Source organism: Drosophila subobscura, chromosome O (genome assembly GCF_008121235.1).
Source record: "Drosophila subobscura isolate 14011-0131.10 chromosome O, UCBerk_Dsub_1.0, whole genome shotgun sequence".
NCBI classification, from domain to species: Eukaryota; Metazoa; Arthropoda; class Insecta; order Diptera; family Drosophilidae; genus Drosophila; species Drosophila subobscura.
The window spans coordinates 23,238,939-23,253,402 of record NC_048533.1 but is presented as its reverse complement, the minus strand read 5'-3'; the positions used below and the strand labels follow the sequence as shown (position 1 = coordinate 23,253,402).

The window sequence follows — 14,464 nt, the reverse complement described above, 5'->3', positions numbered from 1 at the left end:
TTCAGCAATTTTTTGACAACTCATAAAAAGAATGCCAGTCTGGCCCGAGGCAGTGGCGGACATTGACCCTCTCCCCTTGCATTCCAGAATTTCAATGCCAAAAAGCGTTTCACATTAAATTTGTAGGAGAAACTGCTGCAAGGACTTGCTTTATGGACATATTTTATGGTTCAGAGATCAGCACAATAGTTAAAAGCGTGCAAAGATATCACCTGGCAATCATATGCCTGTCGGTATCCTGCCGGATGATTGCCACCTTAATGCCCGTTTCCGTTGCAACGATGGCCGCACGCCGGGGCGCCGCCAATCCAGCGGGCCCAGCAGGAGACGCGAACTGGGCGCGTTGTACTCTAAATTGAAAGGCATGTCAACAGCGAATGCCACTCAGGCAGGACTCCGAGCAGTCCCCACGCCGATAGCCATCATTATGCCGGATATCGTAGCCAGCGAGATAGAGTCGTTCACCCGCGAGCCCCAATCGCATTGTGATCACAACAACTGACAGCGAGGCCGCACACCTTGATGAACGACTGGCTCCAAAGAGCGCTTCGTTTAATGGCTGCAAACCGCCGAGGGCCCGGCCAGGCCGTGAATGTCCTGCTGGGACAGCCATTAACCCACGCGGACAATGACCAGAAAGAGAGAGAGATACAGACAGAACGTGCTGAAGTGGCAGGACGCTCAAAGAGCGCGTGCAACGCACATCTGAGTCGTCCCCACGGGGCACCACACGCAGCAGCCTCGATTAGATTGGCTGCATCCCAGTAGCTGCATTGGCAGTGGAAAATGCTTTACTTACGAGCATTTCCCCAGGAAAGGAATTCGGAATGCAAAAGGATTGATGCACACTGCACTGCACTGTCCCTCGATGGGCGGCAAGAGGAACCGAAGCCACTAAGCATCATTTAATCAGGCCTATGCATGATAAATCAGGAGCCAATCAGGCGACAGGTGAGCCTTCATTTAATGGAGTGGACAGGGGATTGCATTGTCCGAGCATTCAAATTAAAATCTGCATTGTTTCCCGGGAGAAACAGAGAGAGAGACAGTTTAGTTGACTCTTTGTGTTGCCTGTTGTTCTGCTGTGTGTCCTGGTTGCTACACGCTTATTCGGGGAGGAGTAGAACAATGTGCCGTACATGGACTCCATCTGCTCTCCACTCCACTCCCACTGGGGCGTCACACAAATTGGACTTAAATCAAAGCAAGGATTAATGCGTTAGTCGCACAGCATTGACAGGGAGGTGGAGCCTGCTAGTCCCAGACAGTCGAGTGCACAAATAGACACCCAGACACACACAGACGCACAGCCCAGTCGTTCGAACGCCCATTGAGTGCACGAGCTGGAGAGCAGGAAGTGGGGCAGATGGTCGGGCAGGAGGAGAAGGAGTAGAAGGTAGAAGCCAGGATTGGGGGTAAAGACACGAGGCGTGTCAGCGCATGCTGCCGGATGGTCGGTCAATGAGACACTTCCGGTGTAGGAGGGCCACAGCATTGATGTAAATGAATGCAACGTTGCGACGCTTAAGCCGGTTACAATGCCCAGTGCCGCAGTGTGCTCCGGAAACGCTGCATCCACAAAGGCCAAGTCGAAATGGGAGCGACTTCCCCTGCCACCAAACAGACAGACAGATAGGCAGAAGGACAGACTGACGAGGGACAGGATCGCTGAGCAAACTGTTGCATGCCTTGTGGATACTCGAGTAATAGACGTCGCTCTGTTTGGACAATTCCCTCGAGAGTCCTTTGGCATATCGTATGACTTCCACACGCCACAGATCCAAAGAGTGGGAGGGACAACTCCCAACTCAACGCCATCTGCCACCCAACAGAGATCCAGGGAGAGAGTGAGAGTGGCAGACACAGGGCCACCCAATCCCAGTTAGTGGGTTTGGCTTTGGCTGAATCGCCGCACGGAATGCGAATGGAATGCGCATCGTTGCGGTGTCCGTTCACATGGAAATCCGCTACGAGCACTCGTAATCCAATGCTCCGCCACAGGGCTCCAGGTCTGCTCAATATGTGGCTATGTAAATAATTGCCACAGTCACCATCAGCATCAACATCACCATTCCAGCGGGCACCGTTTGGCGATTTGGATTTGGCCAATGCCCCAAAGGGTATTTTATGCCATTCCGTGATGCCCATCGTAATCAGGACGACTCCGCTTTTATAGGTGAAGGCTATGGCCAATGCCGCCGCCGCGCCGGCACTCAATGAGCCGACGCGTTGATTTCAAATAAATAAAAATGTTAATTTTAAAATTCTGCCGTTCATGTTGTTGCGCCAACTGGTCCCGTCCCCTGCCCACTGGAAATTACAGTTATTCGCTGTACGTGTTTAATTATTTTTAAATCACACGCAGAGCGAGGAGCGCACAGCTGAGGGTCACACAGGTTCAGGCAGTGAAGACAGACAGGATGTGGAACGGAACGGAACAGAGCAGAGAAGAATTTTCACAGTCAAATCACGTGCCGATTGTCAGCTATTCCTGGGCCCAGAACTGTCCGCTCGAAAGTGTTATTTCCGTAGCCAGGACTCTTAATTACACGGACTGTTTCATGTGGTTAAATTTGCGTGTGGCTTGTGCCCTAAGGATGAAATATAAATAATAATTATGGGCTCTTTGAGGAGGGAGTCCTTCTGCACTTGACGCAACTTCAATGCATAATAAATAGAGCAAATAATAACTTTAAGGAGCCACCCTACAAGACAAAGAACTTTCGTTTGTTTCATTTGCATAACTCTTTGGACAAATAAAGGAATGGAATGCCCACTCATAACACACAATCAAAAGGCCAAAGGTCAAGCCGCATACAACGCTGGAGAGTGTGGCGAGGCGGCTCCCATTGTTGATTTAAGTCAAAATTTATATTTTCACAAACAAAAGTCAAGCTCCCCGCTCCCCTGGAACAAAGTGCATTTGATATTATGCAAATGCCGAATCCAGTGACCGTATCGCTGAATGTCCCTCCGTTTGTCCGTCCGGACTCCGGATGGGACTTGATTAATTTGCTGCAAGTCTTTGGGTTTTCTATTTGAGTTTGACTTGTGCTGTTGTTGTTGTTTGTTTCCTGCCCTGCCCGCAAAATGGAAACCTTTTGTCAAATTATGATTTTATTATTCTTGCCATTTATTAATTAAAATGATGTACAAAACGGGAGACATTCTATTTAACTTTGGAGAGCACTTTCAGCCTCTGCCTCTCTCCTGCCACACCAGAGACAACATCATCAACGAATCATTTGTATCTCATTTCAGTTTCAATCGAATAATTAATTGCAAATTTGTGGTTCAGTGCAATCGGAATCCGTACTGTGGCCAACCTACACACTCGGATATGGGTCGAGGCCTCCTCCGGAGTCTGCTCTTTTCGACAGCAGCCACAGAGGGAGGCAAGGCAAGGCCAAGATGCTGCTCAGCATCTATGTATCTCTCTGAGCTACATTCGTGTGTGTTTTTGCTATTCAGCTCGTATTTTATTTCAGGGTTTTTTTTGTGACTTCGATGACAAGTCACTTGAACTCAAATCGTAATCCTGTAGAGCTCATTTGCCTAGAAAGCCGAGTGCAGTGCTATTGAAATGCTGGCTAACAGGATAACAGGTGGCCTGGCTCCAGCCTCCTTTGCATCATTATCATCATCGTCATAGTCGTCATCGTCATCGTCATCATTATTGGCAACGATAAACATAATGGCCATTTGTGTATAATGTTGCCAAGAATCAATTGAATTATGGTGCTGCTCAAGGGTCCTCCCGAACGATAGACAGCGAGTGCCAGCGCCCCCGACGCTGCTCGATGGCAAGACAATCGAGCAGCAAATTGCGTAGCCCGAAACGGAATGGAATGGTTGACTTGGCCTGCCCGCCACTCCATACTCGAGACTCCCGCAGTCCACAGTCCACAGTCCTCTCTTATCTATTGCCCATTGTCTTTCGCCCCCAAATGCAAGCGGCATTCGAGCATATTGAGCATCATCTGCGATGTAGAGAGAGAGTGGGAGAGAGTGAGGGAGTGTGCACCTCTTCTGGCTGAAGCGCTGTAAGCGACTTAGCTTTGTTCGCTTCGTCTGTCCTCGCTCGCTCTTGTCTCATAAGGTGCAGCCGTGTTCCGTGTGCCGTGTCTTGTGTCCTGTTTCCTTGCTATTTGCATGCCCCACCAGTCCCCCCATCAATGTCCCTCTGTAGTGGTGCGCTTCAGTGGGTTTTTGTTGGTCCCAGCACCGGAATGGTATGTTAAATCCTTTTCCGAACAAATTCAATTGTGCTTGTGCAATTTTTGTTTGATAACTGCAAGGCACAGAATGAAAGAGAAAGACGGGGAGTGTCTGAGTCTTTGATTCCCTCTAAATATGTGCTAGTGTGCGTGTGTATCTGAATCTGTGCATTGGAATCATTGTATGAGAAACATTTTATGCGATTATGAAAATGCCTGATTGCACCTTTTGAGCGAGCTGCTTTCTGTCCAAGCAGTAATGCTATTTACGGATTACCAACCCAACCCAACCCACACAGACACCCCCCAGGAAACCCCCAAACGCAATCCTCAGACTCTGCCCTACTCTACCTTCGTCTTTTGCTTTTTCTGTTGCTCAAAGTTGAGTGAAAGTTTCAGCCAGCGAACAGCGCTGGAAGGATGTGCGAGAGCAGAACTTAGCCACAGTCAATTAAACTTGATGCGGGGGAAAAAAACAGCGTCCGCAGGAGCAACGGCAGCAAGGCAGCTACAACGTGGAAATCTAAATAAATGGCGAAAGTAACAGCTCAAGATGAAACTAATACGAGGGAGTTTTCGCGCGCAGCCGGATCCCCTGCCCTCATGTCTTCCTGTTGCTCCCTTGCTTCATGTCATTGCACGCGTTATCCTTCAAGCAAACAGCGGGAGTGGGTGCAGCAGCAGCACTGGCATGAGCAGCTGCAACAAAATTAAATAGGAAAAGTAAAAAATAAACTGGATTATCTCGCCATAAAAGCGAATCACGTATACCCTTCCACGGCGAGCGGCAAGGACTGGCCAACTCTTCCACAAAACTTGCTTTGGATTTCTTTTAGAGTTCAGCAAGCAGCTCAACCAAATCGGACTGGCCCCCGAAGCCAAAGCACCAACACGAAAGTTCTACATAGATAAATGCCAGCGTATACTTTATATAGAAACTTATGTACGAACGAGCGTATATCTGAGGGGAGGGTTGGGTTGGGTTGGGTGGCCTGACGCTGCATCGAAGGTCCTTGCAAAGGCAAAGGGACATTGCACTGCTCATTGAACTATGGCCAAGTATGTGAGTAAGCAAGGAGCATGAGCTGGAGCTGGCGCTGGCGCTGGCGCTGGAGCTGTTGAGTCTCTCTCTCTTCTGCTGGCGCCTCAGTCTTTCAGCTTGTCCGCTTATGAAAATGACAAATGCGCTGCTGTTGCTTCCTTTTGCTGCCACTCCTACTGCTGCACTTATAATTAAAATATGCAAATGCCGCCCCGGAATGTCAGCGGCACTGCTGCCACATGTAAATATTTATGCAGCCGATCCAAAAGCAGCGCCAGCGCCAGCTCCACCTCCTACTCCATTGCACTCCACAGCACAGGGCACACATTTTATTGCCGAGCTCACTCTGGAGTTGGCATAATTTGCATGTAAACGCGCCATTTTTCTTGAGGTCGCCGCCGACCCCACCGAATAACGAATAAGGAATCCTACCATTTGCCATTGCCCGTTTAATTATTTTGTTTGCCTGCTGCTCTCGCTATTTATGCAAATGCAAATGTTTTCACATCAATTTTCACGAGACTCTGGGGCTCATTAAGCTGGAGGATCAGGTCGGTCGGCTCCTCCTCCTCCATCTTTCGCTTATAATTGAGTTCGACCAAGTGTTTTGCCGCTCAATTGATTGCGTATACGCCGCTTGGCCTGCCTGTCTGTCTGTTTGGTTTTTGTTGTTTTCCATATGGAAGCATAAATCACGGCCATGCGGTGTGGCCTTAATCAAATTAACCAGTACACATGTAAATTAACTTTTCATATCAATTGCAATTCAATTAATTAGCATGAGGCATGCGAAAATGTTACCAATCTGAAACTGAATGCGAATGGGAATGGGAATCCCATGCCAGTAGCCTTCGAGAGCCACCATTCCAGAGAGAGGGAATCCAATGAAATGGTCATTAAGCCAGGCTGTATTTTTATTGCACGCACTGTGCAGTGATCTTAAAAAACTCACAGCAGCAGCAGCGAACCGCCACCACCCGCCAACACCTTGCGACGTGAGAGAGGCAGCGGAACGTGAACGTAAATTACAATTAATTACATTTTAATGACGCTTGTTTAATTCAGCGTTTACAATTACATACACAATTATGGGGCAGGGACGGATGGAGGGCTGGTGGTGGCTTCTACCACGGCAACGGGGTGGGGTGGGGTCTGGTGGCGAGAGAAAAAGTGCGTTAAGATGCAGGACAGTCGGTCATTACCCCGTCCACCTCGCGGCACTGTACTGCCACTGCACTTGGCTGGCTGCCATTTTTATGCACTTGCCGCCATTGAATTTAACAAATTTCCTCCTCGCTTTCATTTGTGCCTTGGAACATGGCCCCATGGCCCCGCCACCATATTAACGAGCTGAAAATATTTTCGAATGGGTGGGGCGGGGTGGACCAACCATTCGTTCATTCTCAGCGTAATTAACTCAGAGAAGAGCGGAGAGGAGCCGGGCTTTAATTAAAGTGCGAGAACAGAGAACAATCAAAGGGAATTTAAACACAGAAGCACCGAAATAAATGACAAACTGAAAGGCGAATGCGAACCAACCAACCAACCAACCAACGAACCAACCAACCAACCAGCCAAAGAATGGACCATCCACACAGATCCAGCGAGCATTTTCTCTGAAATATAAGCACATTAATTCAGTAGTCGAATAGCTGGAGGGTAGGGCAGCCAGCAGGGGAAGGGAGAGGAGTAGTAGGAACGGTTGGGAAAATCAGACAACAGGCAAATTAAGGTGCGAATCCATAAACACACAAGTGCGAAGCTATAAAATGGCGGCGGCTACGCTGGTAAGTATGCTATGCTGTCTGGCTGCCTGCCTGCCTCCCAGCCAATGGGGCGTATGCGTAATGCAGCACCAGCTGCTCCTCTTACTCCTCATGCCTCATGCCTCAGTGTGAATTGTGGCCATTGTGGCAGCAGCAATACATATCAAACGAAAGGCAAAAAGGAGTCGGGAGACGGGCGACGGGAGACGGGAGACTTCAACTATTTGGCAATGGCGGCTGGCATCCGGGTAAATTTAAAGATGTTGTGGAGGCCAAAATGCCAGACATTAAATTGCAATTTATGCCAATGAGTTCTTAATGTACCACCAAACAACAACAGCAGCAGAAGGAGCAGACGGAGCAGAAGCAACAGCCAGAGCAATTGGTTCCCCCAACCTAATGGACGCCAACTTGGTTGTTATTTATTTGCAAATTATTATTAAAAGTTTTCGCTGCGAGTTTCCGAGCGGCAGTCCATAAATGATTCGCACTTAGTTCGCTGTCAGCCACAAAAATAAAGAGCGGTACAAACCACAAGTCGCATCGCGGTGGCCCATAAATCAGACAAAGTATCAGCCTCAGTATCGGTGTTGGGCCGAATGACCATCATTCGAGAGTCCTACGCGTCTGCCTGGGTGTAATGTGTATCTGAATTGGAAGTGTGTCTTGGGTTTGCGATATTAACACGCTCTCAATTAGTTGCCAATTAGTCAGCTGTAGATCTGGCAGCGTTGATGGGTTGATATATGCTCGCTGATAGCTCCGACATCCTCGTGCCGATTCAATTAAATTCAGTGCACCAGGCTCAATTTCAAAATCACATTTATCAAGCCATTAGAGTTGAATAATCGCACATGGAGTACGGCGGATGGAGGTTGGATGGAGGATGGAGATAGACACTCGCATTAAATGCAGTTGATAACGAAATTTGCCTACCATTATAAGCAGGCAGTGCATTGACGACATTGCCAGAACTCAGGACTGGCTGAAAACCTCTGAGTGGGTCTAAGACTGGGACTCAGCACCAGGGCAATGCCTGTGGCCTGTGTGTCTCTCTGTGTCTGTGTCTGTGAATGTGGCTGTGGCTGTGGCAGCGGCAGAGCTCATAGATGAGAAGCTCAAGCACCGATGAGTGCACTCGAGGGTCGCAGACAAGCAGCGCCATTGAACCAAATAAGGTGGCACAAGAATACGATGACGATGACAATGGGTAAATGCGGGGGGAACAGGGGTGAACGGGTGAACGACTGCGAGGTGGAGCACGACAAAACCAATTGTTGGCCCGGGCATAATGCACGGCAGCAATCGCATTAGAAATAGTTGAGAAATCAAAAAGATTATCAGACAGAAATAAGAGAGAGAGAGGGAGACAGGAGAATGACTAGAGCTCCGGCACAATGGCGCACGCCGTACAATGGAAATCAATTTCAAGTAGATGAAAATCCAAATAACTTAAATTGTATTCCACCGAATGGAACTTCATACGATGTTGTGCCGTATTTACTCACATGTCTCTTGAAGATGCGTATGTTAGAGCGAAGGGCCATTCAGTATCGCCTAACAAATTAGTTACCCTATTGTGGGAAAGATCTGCATAACTGCCATAATTGGACCTAATACCCAAACAAATGAGTGACCCGCTCGCTTCAAACCAACAACATTGAAATCCGATTGCAAACTTTTCAGCTCAAAATTGCATTCGCTGCCATTGTGCGGTTGGTTGGGGTGGGCCGAGACCATTATGATAAATGCGCCCAGAATCAAATGATGCTGAAAAGTACGCCATGGTTTATAAGGCAGCCAGACAGCAAGGAGCAGGAGCTGGAGCTGGAGCAGGCGGACCAGCAAGCAGGACCAACATTCGATTGCCTCGCTGGGATCCCAATCCCAGCCGACGACTTGCTCTGGTTGCCACTGCCACAACGAATTAGCGCCGTAAATCGCATTTAAATCGTTAAATTCCCCCAGCCAGAAAGTCACTTTACATGCAGACAGACAGTGCGAAAGAGAAGGAAAGTTTGCAACGCGAAAGAGATGGCGCGACGACAGCCCAAAGTCGCAGACAGAGACAGCGAAAGTCAGCGCAAAAGGAGGGGGCAAGCACGGATAGAATTGCCCAAAGATTTTGATCCTATCAAGTAAATTGCATTTGGCAGTTTTTGTGCGGGGAAAAAACTTTGCGCGCTCACTGCTCGGCCATAATTTCTGTCAAAGCCAGGAAAAACAATGAATCAGGCAATAGATTCCGCTTGCATGCCTCATTTGGCCAAGAAGTAGATGACATTAAACGACATCTACCTACATTTTATCAAGATTGTACAGGGAAAACCATTAGAACGCTCTAATTGCAATTCCAATTAAAAGTACTTCTTATCAGATTCTGGTTAACAGTTAGCGACCAGCTGGTCGGCTGCAGTTCTGTTAGCGAAAACGATCGTAACAGAGTTCTGTTGGTGCTTTAGCAGACGTCTGCTAAGTGCCTCTTTAGCTCAGTGGTAGAGCGTTGGTCTCGTAAACCAAAGGCCGTGAGTTCAACCCTCACAGGAGGCATGTGATGAATTTGCTTAATTTTTCGATTTGTGTATTATCTTTTTTCTTTATTTTTTACTATTATCTCATGATTTTATTATGTTTTAGCGCACACTGCAGCAACATTTTCTTTTAGGTTACTGCCTGCTGATGCTGCTGCTGCTGCAATTTCCAATCGATTGCCCCATGTTCGCACTTCATACGATAACGTTGAAGTTTTCGCAATTTGCGGCATTGGAAAGTTGGTCCATAGTACGAGAGGAGTACCTCAAGATTTATAGAATTTTTTTTGCTGCTGCAAAAGTTTGTTTTTTTTCATGCATTTTCCTGACTTTGGTAAGATTTATGCGGCAGGGCAGAGAGTCGCCGCCAGGAGTTTAAGTGTACTGTGGCGCATGTTTCGATAATTTGCGTGATTTCTGCAGCACTCCATCCGGCCCCAGAAACGAGCAATACGAGAGTATATGAGAGTGGTTTTTGGGGGGCGAATGGTTCGGCCGGGTAGTGCTTGGTGCATCATTAAAACTTGCTGCCACTACAAATGTGGGGCAGCTTCGCGTGGCGCACCCCACTGCAACACATTTTAAATAATTTTATAATGATTCTGTATTTATTTCAGCTGGCAATTAAAACCGACTTGCCGCATAAAATATTTACTTGCAATTAGAGCAACTGCCAGAGCAGGCCACTCAAGAGCAGCGCTCAGCTCTCGCCTTCTCATTCGATGCCAGGGGGCTGGCTGGCGATGCTCAACGATGAGTTGGGGACAGGACAGGCAGAGTCTTTGGGTGATGGGTGGGGCAGTGTGGGGTCGCCATGACAGACACTAATTATGGATTCTGCAATTTGCGACGTGCAGCTAACCGCAAGACATGGCAGAGACGCAGGAAGGATATGCCACAGGACACACCTCTCCGCCGCTTTCGTCGTCGTCGTTTTGCGCTGCCATTTTGCGGTTCTTCGAAAGGGGATTGTCTTGCCTTTGGTCCAGGCCAAAAGGAAGGGCTTTGATGACGTCAAAATTAAAAGTTTGTTCTTAGTTTTCACACACATATCGTTCCATGTATGGATAAGGAGAATGAGATACGCCCAGAGACACGTTGCAATCGCCGTGGCCATTAATAAGAAAGTTTTTGGGGTAGCTGTAGCTGCCTGCTGGTAATAAGCAAATTGAGATGACAAAGTTTATTGTTGATTTTATGGTAGCACACACACACACACACACACACACACACACACACACAGGGAGAGAGAGAGAGAGTGAAGGCGAAGTTGCCTTCCTCCTTCTTTGGGGATCAGGAAAGGCAACCCTAAATGAGTTATTTAAGTAGCACTCGCGCCCCAGTTTAAATGCGCTCGTAATTTGCCTTTGTGCCATCCAAGTTTTCCCTTACTTGTGTGTGTGTGTATGTGAAAAGGAAGGCTGTGCGGTGTGGCATAGAAGTACATACATACATGGAAATGTGAATGTGTGAGAGAGGGAGAGAAGCTATTAATGCGCCTCCTTAGGAGTCCTTGTCGTGTACAAAATGTCTAGCACACTTTTGAGCTGCTGTGTTGCTGCCTTCTGGGTCCTTGCGCATGTATTTTACTTGGCTAAGTACGTGATTTGATTAGCGCCCAAAAATCCCAGCTTGTTCTGCACTTTCGAGGCCAGAGAGAGCCGAGAGAGAGAACGAACTACGGCAATGTCTCACTTATCAAGTGTACAGGAGGCAGCCTTGCTACAGCTACAGCACGCCATAAGTGAGTCTCAAAGTCGAAAGGATTTGCGAGAGGGAGCGGGAGAGGGCAGCAAGTGATCGCCTGTTGATGCTGCAAATTATAGCAAACAATTTCTCAATTCATTTTTCACTTTGACGTTGGCCAATGGCCAATGGCCGATGGCTGACTGGCTGGCTGCTGCACTGCCACTGGAATGTCAACAGCGGAATACGTGAGCAAACATAGAAATGGCTGCCATTGACACGCACACACAAGGACCGCGTAAGAGAGAGGGCGAGAGAGAGAGAGAGAGTGGGTGCCCATTGCACTCCATTGAGAGGAGTCCTGGGAAGAAGTAAACGAGACATTAATGCTATTACGCGTGTGTGTGGGTGTGTGTGTGTGTGTGTGTCGCTTGTGTGTAAAAAGCAACTAATGAAAACGGAAATAAAAACCGCTCGAGGAATGCTGATGACTCTCCAAGGATGGTATTTAATATGCGTGTATATATGTGTCTCTCCAACTAAAGAGTGTGTAGGGGAATAAGTGTGTGTGGTGTGTGTGTGTGTGTGGTGTGTTTTGAAAGGCAGAGGCTGAAACGGTAGCCTGCCACTTGCCAACCAACCAACCCATTTCGCACGCGCACCCAAGCACTTAGCATCAATTTGGTGGCTCGTCCATAAGACTCCTCCAAGTGGGAGTGGGAGTGGAGCAAGTCCTGTCCCGTGCGGGCAGCGACAGGAGTCGGAGTCGGAGTAGCAGTCATGAGGCATACACAGGCAGGTTTGCCGCAGACAACTAAGTAAAAGCATAAGTAAGGCACATAAATCAAAAATTCAGTGCCGCCAACATTGCTGCCTGTCAGAATGGCACGCAGAAATACTCACTCAGTGCCAGCAGCTAGCTTCCTGGGTCTGGCTCTGGGTCTGGCTCTGGCTCTGGCTCTGAGTCTTCGTCCGAGCACGCGTTAAAATTCCAAGCAATGTGCCAGTGTTCCTAGCAGTCGATGCTGCTGCCTGCCCATCGGGCAGTGCAATTACCAGACAAGTACACAGAGGTAGCTCCCACGCCGGTTCCTGCCCTGGCAAAATACAATCGAAAAGGCAGCTAGCGTGAAATATTAAAGCTCAAGCAGCATAACTGCACTGTAAGGAAGCCCACCTCCAACCCCATTTCGATGGGTTCCGCTCCAGCTCCTCGGAGTGTACGATGCCGTACATAATGACCAGCACTGTGAACCATTCCTTGGCATCTTCTGTAGACGGCACCTGCGGAATGCGGCTGCTACTCCCGATGATCCCACCAACGCTCGCTGGAATCTTTGGGAAAAATATTTCTAATGCTGCTGCTCCCACTGCCGCACCCCAACTCGCTGTCTTATCCCCTAAGTCATAGCCATAACTCTCCCGAAGTACATATAGAAATTTGCTGTGGCCAGACAGGTGTGTAATTTATTGATTATTCCGCTAGATATGCTCCCCCATACATAGCCACCCCCTCACTTGTTTAGACATTTTGTCATCTTCAATTTGTGTCTGTCATGCCTTGGGAGAGTGTGCCTCAAATGGGTGGCCGTGGGAGGAGGAGGAGCAGGAGGTCAGGCTACAACGTTCAATGTTCGGTGCATTTCCGAAAGTGGATTACAAGCTGAAGGCACTTGTAATCGCTGTGTTAAGCCAGAGAGACAGACACAGGACGATAGAGAGAGGGACACACAGGCAGAGACAGGATGCTGGATGCTATTGAACTGCTTCCTTTGGGCCCTGCTTCCTCCTTCCTCTCGGGGGGGCCCGTTGCCACATGCCTCTGGCATTGCTGGCATCTTCATTTATTTGCCCTGGCTTTGGCTACGGAGCAGAGCGTTTATTGAGTTTTAATTGGATAAGTTATAGATGCTCATGTTGCATAAATTCCGCAAACTCCTTTGTTTTGACACTCTGCCACCAGATCCACAGATAGACGACTACAGCCAGCTGCATCTCGCATCTCTCCCTCTCTCCCTCTCTCGATTGTGGCTTGTGCGGTCGTGCGTCATCTTCCTGGGAACGTGCAGCTCATTACCTGACCAAAAAGGGGCGTCTCCTTCATCTACTAACCTTCAACACAATCAATAAAAGTTGGCCAGGCATCTCGTTTAATTAACGCCAACTATGAGAGGAGCCTTTGCTGGGGTCACTTTCATTATTACATCGAGACAGGCGCCTCTTTGATTTCCATATAACAAAAAAGGAGACACCGAGCAATAAATACACAAAAGAAACTCTGCAAGAAAAAAAAGGGAAAACAAAGGAAAACATTTTACTGGCTTGTCGCTGCCTTTATTGCCGCCTAATCGGAACGGACTCCCCCACCCAAAGTTGTGCTTTTTCCTGCTGCACTCCAAGCGGGAGAGCATCATCAGTCATGCTACTTCATTATTATCGCTGACACTGCTTCTCCTTCTGCTTTCCCCTCTCTCTCTTTCCTCTATTCTCTCCCTCTGTGTTGTCGCTTATAATTCATTTCTATTGTGTCATGCCTGAAAGTCCTTTTTGATCCAGCAGACTTATTTGTCTTGAGGAAACTCGCAGTAAAATTGCTTTTCCTACTACGCGCTCACTTCCTGTTGCCGCTTGTTGCGCTCCGGCTGAAGCTGACGCAACTTTCCCATTGTCTTGTGGGTAAAGTCCCGGTCCCAGTCTCTGTCCCTGTCCCACACCCAGCCCCCGGGATCGGTGTTAATAGACGCTGTTGGCTGCTGGACCTGGCTGGAGTGCTCTTCGTTGTCTCCCAGTCTCGTCGCCTCGGCTCTTTCTCCATTTGTCGCTTTTGTGCTGATTGTCATTGCGCCCGGCTTCATTTTCTTGTGATTAATGTCGTCATTAACTGCAATTAACTTTTTTAGTTGCAATGTCGCGACAAATCTTTGCCGTTTTTCCCTGAACTTTGGCCGCCAACTTGACTGGCATGTTGAGCACTGTCAATTTGTGTCCATCTCCAGTCGATGCCACATCCTCAACCGTATCTTCCGCATCCGCATCCTCACTGCCACATCCACTGCCAATGACCGTCATCAGTCATGTGTGTGCGCGTCCAGCGTCCAGTGGCGGACAACTTAATAGTTTTTGCCCTAATTATTTGTCAAGCATTCTGCTAATGGCCTGGGTCGACCCTGGTCGACACACGCAGCAGAACCAGGAAAAAAATTGAAGTAAAACTGAGTGAAA

At 48.3% G+C, this 14,464-nt stretch overlaps 1 non-coding gene across 1 annotated transcript; it reads left to right on the top strand.

Annotated features, from left to right (window-relative positions):
- The first annotated feature begins 9,503 nt into the window (after positions 1-9,503).
- Positions 9,504-9,575, top strand: Trnat-cgu. The gene has a single exon. It is a non-coding gene; the product is annotated as a tRNA-Thr (tRNA).
- The last annotated feature ends 4,889 nt before the right edge of the window (positions 9,576-14,464 follow it).